The 13,661-nt window shown below is 35.9% G+C and overlaps 1 protein-coding gene across 8 annotated transcripts in view; it reads right to left on the minus strand.

Moving 5' to 3' along the window:
• Positions 1-13,661, minus strand: part of lama2 (laminin, alpha 2) — an 852,572-nt gene that overhangs the window by 468,005 nt on the left and 370,906 nt on the right. The window lies entirely within an intron of this gene.

Below are 13,661 nucleotides of genomic sequence, written 5' to 3' on the forward strand. Positions count from 1 at the left end.
AATTCTAATCTCACCTAAATAATCAGAAATCTGTCTGTTCAACCATTCTGAGTGTCACCTTTTTCTTTTGATGTCTGCTTCTACACATTTTCTCAGCCACTGGGCCCAAAAACTTTTATATAAATATGACTTGTAAAGTCTAAATAGTCTTAAAAATTTCCACCTTAAGTTTCCTTCCATTGTTTTATCTACATTGTATTACAAAAATGCTGCCTTTGACTGCTAAGGTTTCAGATTGAGGAGTGTACCCGTTCTTAAAAAATGCATTGTTCTTAGTAACATTAGAAAAAATATCATAAATAAAGATGTGTGATACGTATATACAATGCAGATTTTACCTAATGTTCCTGTATCTTGCTAGAGGTACACAGTAAATTATTTATATGTGCTGTATACTAAGTGTCACACTAAAGTGAAGCCCTAGCATTTCAATTTATGCACTTCATCTAGCGCTTTCATGTTCAAAGCCTTAATAATTAAATTGTGCTACCTCAGTGCCTTTAATCTATGAATAGATCAGAGTTGGAGTCATGATGTGTTATTTTGCAAAAAGCAAAAATCAACTTTTATTAGGGTGAAAAACATACAAACTAATTTGCTCAGATTCATTTTTTTTTTGTTCACTACTATGGACAATTCAGGAAAATTATCACACAGCCTACTCATGCACATAAATGCCCACACTCAATCACACAAGGCCTATTTCAAAGGTGACAATTAGCGAAACCTGCATGTGTCTGAATATATAGGAGGAAAACAAAGTCAGAACTGGCACAGAATTTGAACACAAAGCCTTCCAATGCAGCCCAATACACATTTATTAAACATGCCGTGGTACATACTACAGGTTTCTCCCACTTAGTAAAAACTAAACTGTTCATAATAACCCCTTTGTAAGGCGAATTTTCATAATATGAACACATAATCACGAATACTTAAATGGAAAAAAAAATTAAGCATTTCCTGGCCATAGGAAACAACCCACCATTTTTGCTCAAATAAACCCCAAATACTTGAAACTTGACAGAGTTACAATAATTACATACTTAGTGATCAAAAAAACCTTCTAATATATTTCTTTTAGTTTAATACTATACAATAAAGGTTTTTAACTATGTTGTATTATAGTGTTTCTCTACTACTAGGCTGCCGCCAATGAGTCGCGGGTTTCCATCACTGGTTTTGTGAGTGGGTCACAGTGGATTCCTAAGCGACTGACAGCACTTGCAACTGTGGCCATTTCATGGTTTGTGTTCCCTCCCATGTTTTTAGAATCATGATCGTTTCACAAATGGGGAAATTATCCCACCCCCACTTTTACATTTATACTTGTTTTACCAAGGGGGACCTGTCTTGTCTCCCAACCCCACGACTATTACCCCCCACCCAAACTGTTATTAAAGTCACACACATTTTACCAAAGGGGACACCACCCTACTCTTACATTCTCTCTTGTATCATGTGGGGAAACCCACCCCCTGCTTGTGGGTCGGTCATCAGTAAACTTGAAAAGGTAAAACTGGGTTGTAGGACAGCAAAGACTGAGAGACACTGCTTTATTACTTCCAAGTTTCTCATTTAAAGAAATTGCCTATCAGTCTTTCTTGGACCTTCCCAACTCCGTTGTGATGTTTTTGGAGGTAAGATAAAGTGACAAGACACATGAGCAACACACAGAACAGATTAGCTGAACAAAAGCAAGATATTCAGCATTAACTGTGAGAATGACTGAGACTGAATTTGTGCATCATCAACATCCAGCACCGCCCCAAACATCCGGTCCCACTCCACTCTCCACAGACTGCAGTTTTTCTGCTGAGGCAAATTGAATAATTACTTTCAGAATCAGAAGATGAAATTGGAAGAAAACTGAGAATGTTTACTGAGGTGGAAACCAAAGAGACAATCCAATCTTTTACCAAGCCAGAAACATGAGACACGAATGAGAACAGTAAAACAGCAAGTAAGTCAGAAAACTGAGAACAAAAAATACAGAGAAGTGCATATTAAGTCTTTTAGTTTATCCAAACATGGACAGCAAAATAGCACATAACATGACCCTTTCTAGGGTTGAGCCAATAACATCACACAAACATGCTCCCGGAGAATTTTGGGAGGTTGCCTCGGCAATGGGAGACATAAAAATCACAAAATGGCATGGACAATCAATAGTCAAAATGCCACCACAAAAAGATATTAAAAAATTACATCTTCATCAGGAACCGGGATTGGATAAAATAAATGTTTGAATCATATTACACAGCCTCAGAAACCTTAGAATAGCTGCCAAGAAGTCACAGAAACTCCTCATGAAAGCACAAAGAAATTAATAAAGAACACCAATCACATTAACAAAAAAACACTTCACCCTTGATCCTAAAATAGCTCTTTTCAACTGTCACAAAGAAGTGTAAAATTTATGCTACAGCATGTCTGAAAAACACAGGGAACTGTATAAGCAGAGAAGTATAGAACACTTAGATAAATGACTTATTTATCCATTTTCCAAGGCCCCTTTCTTTATTAGATGTTCAGAAGGAGAGGGCAGGATCAGGCATAAAACAAAGATTCACCTTGAATGAAGCACCAGATCGTCACTGGTGCACTCCTGTGCACAAACATATTCACTCTCACATGACACATTTAGCAGTTGGCCAAGCAGTATCTCTTTAAGATGAGAATGAAAACTTAAGAACTTTGAGAAAAGTCATACAAATACAGAGAATGTGCAAACTCTATACTGACTGTTAGCAAGCAGAGAATAAAACATAGCTTCCTGGTGCATAACATTTTATTATACAGTACTACATTATAAAATACAATATTAAATTACATTACATTATGCAAGACTTAGGTGCTGCATGTTTCATAAGTTTTCAGAGAAAAGAGATAAAAAAGAAAATGAGAATATGCGCAAAACATCCTTGAATTTATGTGACATAATGAGAACATGTACGAAATGCTGTATCTAATAGAAGCACTAAACTAATGAAGCATTACAAGAGCTAATGAAACATTACAGGAGAGATCAAATAGAAAATGAGAGCATGTACAAAAAGCTGTAAGATTAGAAACTATGTTTTCTGAACCTTTTTTTCTAATTAGAGAATCAAGAGGCCAAAGAATATGTGAAGTTTTTAACGGGTAGAGTGCAATTCATTGTGCATTCAAAGATATTACTGATCAGCAATCAACTGTCCTAAGGGCATGACTGATCCAACCAAATACACACAAAAAACAGCCTATGTTCTGACGTTATTTTCTGTATATCCCATGTTCATAGCTAACGCAGGCTTTAAAATGACATAGCTAGTTTAGAATTTGCAGTATAATGTCATTTTCCAACAGCAATGCATCCTCCACCAGTTAAAAATCTAGGAAAACAAAAGTTATTTACAAAGCAAATAAAGTCTCAAAGACTAATGTGATAAAATCAGTAAGAAATGGAAGTGAGAGTTAAAAGACTGGAACACATCTTAAAATGCTTTGAGATTAAGTGTGACTTAAAGGTCTCCTTAAATCAAGCTTATGAAGATATGTTAAATGATTTATGAACAACCAAACTGCATTTACAGACATATCTAAACCATTTAAAAAAATGTCATTAAATATTATAATACTTCCTATATCCTCTAAATGATATTTTGGCTTGCCATTGAGTCAAAATTATGATTATTTATGGCCATTAAATGTACTGTAGATGTAGCTAGTCAGTTCAGGTCAAGCTTTAACTGGCATGAAGATAGAATGTCCAGAGGTACACAGAAGAGGTACCATTATTTTTATTATTTATTCAGCTTAATATTCCCAATATAGATAAAAAAAATAGCATTTTGATTCCTGCCATAGAAAGCTCAAATAGGGCTGCAGTCCTTGTGAAAATCACAAGCTTCATCCCAAGCCGGCTTTTTAGAATAGGCCTCACCCCAAGCAGCCTACCCCTACATCAAAAGGTAGATTTCAGACCAGCCTAAGACCAAAAATGGGGCAAATGCTTTTAGAAAGCAAATATCAAAACCATCAACAAACCAGGAAAAGGGAAACTATTAAAAACCTCTAACTCAAAACCAAAACAAGGTTCACTTAGTATTTAATTACTTAGGACTCAAAGGGTTTCCAGAAAACGAAACGAAAAAAGAGCCAAAAAAATACGAGAAATGCTTTGTTGTCAGAGGACAGGAAAGTTTGTAATTATTAACTCAAAAACTAATAAGAAAAATGCTAAAGGTTTTTTGTTTATGAATTCAAAACTTGGATGACCAGTAAGTGTAAGATGTTGACCTTTATGCCATTGTGCTAATGACATCACATATCACACATTGCCGGTCACCAAGCCTCAAAAGTAGCTGTGGTGTACAGCCTCCCTAACCTGACACAGACAGGCAGAGACACAAGTGCAGCACATAATACACTTTTATTTCAGTGGGAAAATGCTTTTTCTCATTCCCCCCAGCACAGTACAATGCACCAAAGTACAATTCAAAGTCCTTCTCTTCTTCTCTCTCTCTGCCTCCACTCCTCTTCCGGCAAGCTTTATCCACCACCTCCGGAATCTGGCGTTCCAAGTAGTGGCAGCTGGCTCCTTTTATAGGTGTCCAACAAGCTTCTTCCGGCAGCACTTCAGGGTGTGGCCGAAGTACTGTCAAACAGGGCTCGGCACTATGCTCCAAACCCGTGGCCCCCACTAAAGAAGTGTCCCATTAACAAAACTATTCCAGAATGTGGTGCCCATAAGAAAAATACATCATCATCACAGGATTATATGAACCACATTTAATACTGATGAAAATACATGGGAACAAAAAGACCAAAAATTATTTGACTTTTAAAACCCCAGGAACTACATTTAATCATTTTTAAGGCTAAGAAAGAGTTGGAAAATAGTTAAAATCATAACCCTGATCCTGACACTAAATTAAAAAAACATGACATAAATAAAAATTTGTGTTACTGAAATACAAAGACAAAACATATTGACATCACAATTGATACCATAATGTGAAAAATTTTATTTTAATATTTACATAATAACAAAATGTCTGCAATTCTCTTGTTTCGTTCATTGACATAAAAATTAGCCAGACGTGCATTCATGTGATAGGAGGGCAAAAAAAAATTTAAAAGTGAGAGCATTGCACTTCACATGGTGATTTTGATTGTTCCAGATATTCTGCTTGCTTTCTGCTAACTTCGGGTAATAGTATCTTCAGTAAATGCTGCTCCTTTGTGTTATTACACCATGCTTCCTTTTCATTTATATCATACTGATCTCTACACCTTCTAATGTATGCATTGCCAGCCATGCACTACAGAGTGACGTGCCATGGTACAGTCTTGAAACTCAGCTTTCCTCCTCAGAAGCTGGTGTTGGTCTGTTCTGTAAATTCACACTCCTGTGAGTGTGCTGAGCTAGTGCATGCCTGAGAAAGGTAAATAATAGACACTGAATTTAAGAGACGGAAGAGAAAGACACATTGTTCACAATTTTATGTGAAATGGATGAGTTTACAATACAAATAACAATTTACAATAAATTAAAATATAGATTATAAAAATATATGCTTACCTGAAGAGTAGTATCATACATTAAAATGAAGAGATTTAAAAACAAATTTAAAAGATGTAGGTCTCCTTGTTTGTGTTAAACAAAATCACAGAAATCTATTCCATTTTATCTGTACATTTGTTTACAATCAAAAATATGAGACTGATACTTTCCAGATTTTTTTCTGATTTGTCACATTGCATTTCATAACTATTTCTATGGAAAGTGCAACATGTGGAAGTTTTTTTAATTTCCTTTTGTTTTTTTTTTTTAAGTCTTAAAGCCATATAGTCTAATTAAGGTTGCTTGCGTGCTGTGCTGCGATAATAACGCACGGCTTGGGCTTTTTCATGAGCTATCAGAAGAGAAAATGAATTATCTTACTATAACACATGGCTTAGCAGACTCACAACAATTATAACAATGAATTACCAATATAAAAATTAATAACAGAAGATATAATTTAAATGTGTATATCAAAAATGATGTATAATTTGCAATTTGTTTATTTTACTGTATTATACTATATTACTTTGGGTGCTCCGGTTTCCTCCCACAGTCCAAAGACACGCTGGTTAGGTGCATTGGCGATCCTAAATTGTCCCTAGTGTGTGCTTGCTGTGTGCCCTGCAGTGGGCTGGCGTCCTGCCCAGGGTTTGTTTCCTGCCTTGCTCCCTGTGTTGGCTGGGATTGGCTCCGGCAGACCCCTATGACCCTGTAGTTAGGATATAGCAGGGTGGATAATGGATGGATGGATATTAGATTTAAAAAGAAACCATTCTCTGCAAAGTTTGCAAGATAAACATAACCAAGTAATATTAAGTAATCCATAAAAAGAATTTTGTATTTGTGTTTAGATGTTACAATATATTAAAATAAACCCACAGAAGTAAAAGTATTTTAAAAGTAATAATTACATTTCCTTTAATGGAATATATCGCATTTTCAAGAAAATGCACTCAAACTAAACTGATGCGCATTTCCAAACACATCTCAACATTTATCTACTATGAATGAATGGGAAAAAGCACATAACAGTAGAGAAAATAATGGTACTTTTATTTCCTGTTGTTTTTTTATAAAGTTTGCCACTCATCACTTTCGATAATGAACATCTGTGTGTTCTTCCTGTGTGTTTATGGTTTATTCTGTAGGTATCTTGTTTTCCTTCCACATCCCATGGAGGCTATGGGAAGCAATGGGGAATGAATGATTTCTGGTAAACCTTTGTGCAACTGAAGGATGTTCATATTGCAAAAAGTGAGTTTTTGTTAATCGCTGTATGTTGTGTTTCTGATTTTCAGGTGCAGTGCAGTCTTTATGGTGTATGGTTGCTAGGTGCATATGGATGTCTCACCTGACTGTTGACAAAATAGCAAATATGATATAACTTCTGGATATGCAAATTAAGCATTGTCCAAATATTTTGTGAAAATAAAGGGAAGATTTTATGAGAGACTTACTGTTTCAGCAAAATAATTCTGGTCACAATTTAGCTTTTGTTTTATGTATAGAATTGCCCTGTGACACTTGATTACCGATCCCAGCTCCTGTTATACTGACCACTGCTTTGTCTGATGTTCCCACTCATACAGTCTTAAAAACAACCAACAAGTCCTCTGTCACTGTTCTTAATATTCTCTACACAAAGGTTTAGGAATGGTTACATATTATTTGAAATAACTTCTTGAGGATTTGTACTAAATTGGTCATAGAATTGTTTATTTTTCAAAAAACTTCATTTTAGAACAATGGATATTAACCATCCTTTCATCTGCCCAATTTCTTAATTTGTTTACCCCATTACAAACTTACAAAGGCAATGAATCTGTACAGGTAGCACTGAGCACATTGATGGAGTTGAAACTACTGTAGCATTTTTGATCCATGAAAGTTGACTGGAAAAGGTTGTGCTCATGAGAAAGCCCACACAAGTAAAGAGAGAATATGTAGACTTTACCAAGACCAAGACAAGAATCAAACCTCAGTCCAAGGAGCTATGAAGCAGAAGTGGTAACTACCTGGCCATTGTGGCGCTCCAAAAGCTAAGTAAATTAAAAAAATAAATAAATAAATTTGGCTACATGGTCTAGAATTTCAGCCTCTATATATATAAAATCCACTTTTCACAAGAGAACTACTTAATGGATTTAGATGGGATTTTTTCTATAATTTGCTTGAATTTCTAGGCGCAGCCAGGGTGTTGAAGGGGTCCGGTTTGGTGGACTCAGGATTGGGTCACTGCTTTTTGCAGATGATGTTGTCCTGTTTGCTTCATCAGGCCGTGATCTTCAGCTCTCTCTGGATCGGTTCGCAGCTGAGTGTGAAGCGGCTGGGATGAGAATCAGCACCTCCAAATCCGAGAGCATGGTCCTCAGCCGGAAAAGGGTGGAATGCCCTCTTAGGGTTGGGGGAGAGATCCTGCCCCAAGTGGAGGAGTTCAACTATCTTGGGGTCTTGTTCACGAGTGAGATCGACAGGCGGATCGATGCGGCATCCGCAGTGATGCGGGCTCTGCATCGGTCTGTCGTGTTGAAAAAGGAGCTGAGCCGTAAGGCAAAGCTCTCAATTTACCAGTCGATCTATGCTCCTACCCTCACCTATGGTCATGAGCTATGGGTAGTGACCGAAAGAACGAGATCGTGAATACAAGCGGCTGAAATGAGTTTCCTCCGCTGGGTGTCTGGGCTTTCCCTTAAAGATAGGGTGAGAAGCTTAGTCATCCGAGAGGGGCTCAGAGTAGAGCCGCTGCTCCTCCGCATCGAGAGGAGTCAGATGAGGTGGCTCGGGCATCTGATCAGGATGCCTCCTGGACGCCTCCCTGGTGAGGTGTTCTGGGCACGTCCAACCGGGAGGAGGCCCCGGGGAAGACCCAGGACACGCTGGATGGACTATGTCTCCGGCTGGCCTGGGAACGCCTTGGGATTCTCCCGGAAGAGCTGGGAGAAGTGGCCGGGGAGAGGGAAGTCTGGGCCTCTCTGCTTAAGCTGCTACCCCCGCGACCCGACCTCGGATAAGCGGAAGAGGATGGATGGATGGATGCTTGAACATTCCGGTTGATTTTGCGACTTCTTTCATCGTTCTAAGAATCGCAGTTTGCTTGCAGGAGCAATATAGTCACACTAATCCGAGACAGGGGCTGCGGTCCGATGGGAGGAGGAAGCATGAAATATTGTGTATTTTATTATGTTTTGAGCTTTGTGAAGAAATTACAAGCAAACTCTTTGAAAGATACCATGATGAGTTAGCAGGACATGGAAGCATAGACATCACCATTTATTGATGAGAATAAAACTTCACATCAACAAAGAACCATGCACACAGTACATATATCTTTCTTCAGCAAAACATAAAATTTTACAAACAACCTGGAAAAGGGAGATCTAAAATGTGTCAAAGATGGAGATCACAGGCCAATGGGTGAGCTGAAAATAGATATAGTGGAAGTGTAGACAACAAATTATTATGAAAAGACACCCATTATTATTTATATTTTTTCTCCAAATGAAAATACAGTTGCTGACTGATCAGAATGCTCTTGAAGTTCTTCCAGTCTTGTAGAACTGTTGACACTTCTACTTAAATTCTGATATGTAAAAATGATTCATGCAAAAAAGCTATATCTGAAACAGAGAGCTGTAAGCGATTCAGACAATTTATTTGGTGTTTTAGGGAGTAGAGATAATAAACAATAAGTGACAGGAAATATGTAGCCATTGGTCTGTAAACCAGATGTAATGAGAAGAAAAAATTGGTGGAACGTCAGAGCATTCAACTATAGGTTTGGTGAGAAAAACTCCTCCCTTTTTATCTGTAACTCCTTTCCTACAAAGTCTTTGTCTCTATTATCTTGTAGGGTTAGCTGGTATTAAAAGGTGATATGAAGGAATTTCTTGATCATATGCAGTATTCTGTTTATCAAACTAAACAGTCATTAAGCATGTTGACTATGATCAAGTTAGATTCATTATTTTCCAAGTGTCTTAAGGTTCATGTTCAATAGAGGTGGCTTATTTTGTTAATGTCAGTTTAAAGTGGTTTTCAGTGTTTGCATGCTCCTGAAAATCTTAGGAATGTATTTGATTGTGTTATTCACTCCAGGCAATCAAAAGTGTGATTTACACTGGCAAACTCTGACCTTCAAATAATCAGCTAATGGATTCTGATGTGCTTTATGCTGTGGTGAAATGAAAAGTATAACACATTCATACGTTTCCATGGTCAATGTATTTCTGCTGTACATAGTTAATAAATGTCCCTGGTTGCAGAACTATTTCAAATAAGGAAATACAGTTGTTCTACTAACAGATATATATTCAGAGCCATAAACAAATTCCTCTTTTTAGGTTATAAGTGACACGTCCTACAAAGTGAGAACTTTTGTCAACACTGATGTGCTGAAAAAATCCACAACAAAATACATTATGCTCAAACTTAACTGCATTTTGACCTACATGTGTTTACATATTGTGCAACAAGACTGCAGCATGTTTTTATATTAGTTTTAATTGAGAAAATAGCAGTTAAAATTTGCATTCAAGAGGGTTTCATAAATGAGGTCCACTCAAGTGAGACTCGCACACTACATTGCTGTTTGCATGTGAAATTTATCACTAGACAAATAAGCTATTCTGAAAATATTATATTTATGATTAACATTAAGAAACTAAACTGACATAACAGAGAGTACAGTAAATGTCACAATGCACAAACACATAATTAAAATCAATATGGACATCAAAGCTGTAACTCAGTTTCCTTTTTCACTTATTACATGAGGAATCAATTTAAGTTGTCCTTAATCTTTCATGTGTCATCAGTAAAAATAAATACATACAATATACTAATTCCATAATTACAGCTTATTTTAGATAGTAGACTCAGTTTGTAAAAAATATTTTCCTTTATCACTTTAACCTCTAGTTCATTGATGACTGAAACATGGGATGATACCCAAATGTATGTTTTGAGATGAATTCTAACAGAGATACATGCAACAGATACAACAGCCAAAGGTTGAAAGTCAGCTTTATTTCAGACTGGGGTGCTTTCTGTACAAAGTTTGCCTATGTACAGGCAGGCTTACTTCAGGGGCTTCAAGAGGAAGGATAACCATTTCACCTTTGGGACTGATGCCTGGTAAAATGCTTTGAACTTCATGCCACATTTGACACATTATACATTTCTGCTAATACCCATATACTCCTTCCTCTAGAGAAATTCCCTTTGATATTATAGTTTGACTATTGCCTGACTATGTGCAACCTTGTTGTCATATTTCTTCTTTTTCTCTAAGAAATGATAATCAGCTGTCCTCCACTTATGTTTCTGCAACTCCCATTCACTCCCTCACTGTCCTCTCAGAATGCTTAACTTTCCTTGAAGCCTTGGTACTGTCTTCTACCATTTCTCCATCTCATAGCACTGTGGACCAACACCATTCTCTTTTCTGCCCCAAAACAGTGAAAGACTCAAATAAAGAATTACTAGGATGAAAGTGTTATGTTTTTGTATTTTGTTTTGTCTGCCATTTTGTGATCTCTTTCACAAAATATTTATATCTATTTAGAGGTTTTGAACATCGAGGAATCCAAAAAAAAAAAAAAAAATTAGCTTTTCATTTTATGGTTATCTGAAAAAGTAGAAAAGATGGGAAATTTTGCTTAAATGTAATTTTGTTTGACCTTGTATACTGTCGTTTTGTACACTTTTGTGGCATTGCTATGGGTGACATTGAGTGTCACATTACTTGTGTCAATAGGGATCAAGGCTATAAAGGTCAGCTGCATACATTGCAATAAAGCTTTTCCTGGTTAACAAACTTGCTAATGGTATTTTTGGTTAGCATTTGAACTCTTAATGATGGATCAGTTGGACTGTTGAGTATCATTTCAACTTGCCTTTTGAACTACTTTTTATCTCCTGATCCTCTTCAAGAAAAAATCTCACTGTAACCAAAGAAGGGAGAATACACACTGCATATAAAATCAATTCATAATTAATGTAGTACTGAGCTTTCTCCTCTACATTTTAATCTTTCCCTTAAGTCTCCAAAAGGTTGCTCTACATAACTCTGACCTATTCTTAACTATTATCATGCAAGTGGAGGAGTGAAAACTGCCCCAAGTGAAGGAGCTCAAGTACATCAGCATCTTGTGGGATCTGGCAAAGCAGTGATTGGCACCCATGAAGATGTGCAAAAACGTGCTGTTTTTAATTACGATTTTATTGTATTTTGTACATTGTATTGGGATATGATCTCATTTCTGTGCATTCAAAGAAGCCATCAACCATTTAGTTATCTTGGGAAATACAATTATATAAACTCACAACAAATGTTCAACTACCATGCCTCCTGGTAGTTAAACTACACAATATTCAAATGTTGAAACCTGGTTTAATGACTCTTGCTTGTATTTTGTTTTGCCTTCTTGGCTTTGGTTATATAAGCTATTTGTTTTACTTAGGATAAATTGCTGACTTCAGTGTCTTAAGGCTGATAATAAACTTGGAAAATAATAGAGCTCTTGACTGTACTTCTCTGTAAAAATAAATAAATGATTTTTTAATCATTTGTTGGGCTTGTTCTTTTCTAGACTGTTCTAATAATGATCCATAGGGCAACTCTGAAAAATGGCATCATTATTCTATCCAATCTATTCAATACAACTATGACTCTGGTCATTCTTATCATTTATGTAATGCAACTAAATTAGACACTTTTGTAATACTCCATTCCAAATTAAAATGATGAAATGCTGGAAATATTTTAATTTCTTCATTTGTCTCTTTTTCTTTACCATTTTGCTGAATACTAACAGAATATATACTGTACATACATATATATATGTGTGTGTGTGTGTGTGTGTGTGTGACTTGTAGACACACAATCTTTGAAATCTGTGCTGTTGTATGGGAGACTAAATACATTTTCTCAAAGAATGAATACTTCTCTCTCCTAATGAAGTTATGCTTTTGGTTATTTAATTCTCTTATTTCTAAAAGGGCAATAATCTCTTAGTGCACTAGGTTTTTATCCATTGACATAGAATGTGTATAAATATTTTCTACTGTAAACATAAGAGTATTTGTATTCTAGATCCTCTGTCCTATTCTCATTCTTAGATCAAGCACACACATGTTTTAAAGTAAAATATACACCTTCAGAGAAGAATAACACCAGTGTTTCTGAATTGATGTTAGAACTGAATGATGAACTGAGGGACCCCATCACAACGTGCACCCAAACACATTGCCAGAGAAAACTTCAGTACAGTTATTATTAAAATGCAAATTAAAATCATAAGTCATTTTCAGTACAGAAAATATCCTGCAAAATTAACCTTCTTTTCTTTTCTAACTGAGTAGACAGTGTTTACTTGAAATGCACTTTAAGTCGCAAAAAAGAGCAATTTACATGATAGAACATGGCATTTAAAATGTATAGATGCAATTATCTGTGGCTTTCAGCATTACTGCACTATAAAATCTGTATACTTCTGTATATAATAGATTAACACAGATCAAGACCAACAGACGGCACAGCACAAATATTCCTTTGAATGTAAATAAAGCCAAGTACAATTAATATTAATAAAGCCAAAGCATAATTATTTCTTTTCTGGCAATTATAGACAATCCCACATTCCTATTACACTGCTAACCCGCACTGTTTTAAATAAAAAAAACATAAATGATTCAACCTGAAAATTAATAATCTAGTATAATTTAATAATATTGGAATTATTAAAATATAATTTTAACAAAAACTGCAGTTAGAAGAACAGCCAATTTTACTGTGACCAAATTGTCCTTTAATAAATCTTGTTGGATTTCCATTCTGACAGACAAATATGCACTAGTTGTTTCATAGCAGTTTAGTAGAGGCTTTATTCTATCATCTTTTTACCTTGCTGACGTATACTTTTGAAAATGGATTAGCAAGTTACGTATACTTCACATCACTCATTATTCTTTTGGCAGCAATGAAATAATGATTACTTGTGTAAACTGCAAAAACTTTGTCTATGGTGTTCAATTTGTGGCCTAGAACAGATGCAGTTATTAGCACTGACATGACATGAAATAATGCTAGTGGTTACTAATTACGAAGTAA

This window comes from Polypterus senegalus, chromosome 3 (genome assembly GCF_016835505.1).
Source record: "Polypterus senegalus isolate Bchr_013 chromosome 3, ASM1683550v1, whole genome shotgun sequence".
Classification (NCBI taxonomy): Eukaryota; Metazoa; Chordata; class Cladistia; order Polypteriformes; family Polypteridae; genus Polypterus; species Polypterus senegalus.